The following is an 833-nucleotide window of genomic DNA, read 5'->3' on the forward strand; positions in this document are numbered from 1 at the left end:
ACAGGAAGGCCTTTGACAAAATTCAGCATGCATTTATGTTCAAAGTCCTAGAGAGAATGCGACTGGAGGGAACATACCTCAACATAATTAAAGTCATATATAAAAAACCCACAGCCAACATCATTCTAAATGGAGAAAAACTGGAAGCATTCCCATTGAAATCAGGAACCAGACAAGGCTGCCCACTATCCCCACTTCTCTTTAACACGGTACTTGAAACTCTTGCAAGAGCAATAAGACAAGAGAAGAAAATTAAAGGCGTAATAATTGGAAGAGATCAAATGATCCCTTTTTGCAGATGATATGATATTTTATCTAAGAGACACTAAAAATTCTACCAGAAAACTCCTAGAAATATTAACACATTCAGTAAAGTGGCAGGTTACAAAATCAACCTAAAAATCTGCAGCCTTTTTATATACCAATAATAAGCAATCACAAAAAGAGCACATGGAAACACTTCCCTTCACAATAGCTGCAAAAAAATCTTGGAATAAACCTGACCAAAGACATTAAAGACCTCTACAATGAAAATTTTAAATCTTTAAAGAAAGAGAATGAGGAAGACATCAGAAGATGGAAGGACCTCCCATGCTCATGGATTGGAAGAATTAATATTGTAAAAATGACCATCCTACCAAAAGCCATTTATAGATTCAATGCAATGTCAATCAAAATCCCCATGACATATTTCACAGACTTGGAAAAAACCATGCTAAGATTCATATGGAAGCACAAAGACCTCAAATAGCCAAAGCAACCCTGAGCACTAAGAGCAATGCTGGGTGGATTGCTGCATCAGATTTTAAGCTGTATTACAGAGCTATAGTAAA

This window comes from Nannospalax galili, unplaced genomic scaffold (assembly GCF_000622305.1).
Source record: "Nannospalax galili isolate Female #2095 unplaced genomic scaffold, S.galili_v1.0 scaffold60, whole genome shotgun sequence".
Taxonomy (NCBI): Eukaryota; Metazoa; Chordata; class Mammalia; order Rodentia; family Spalacidae; genus Nannospalax; species Nannospalax galili.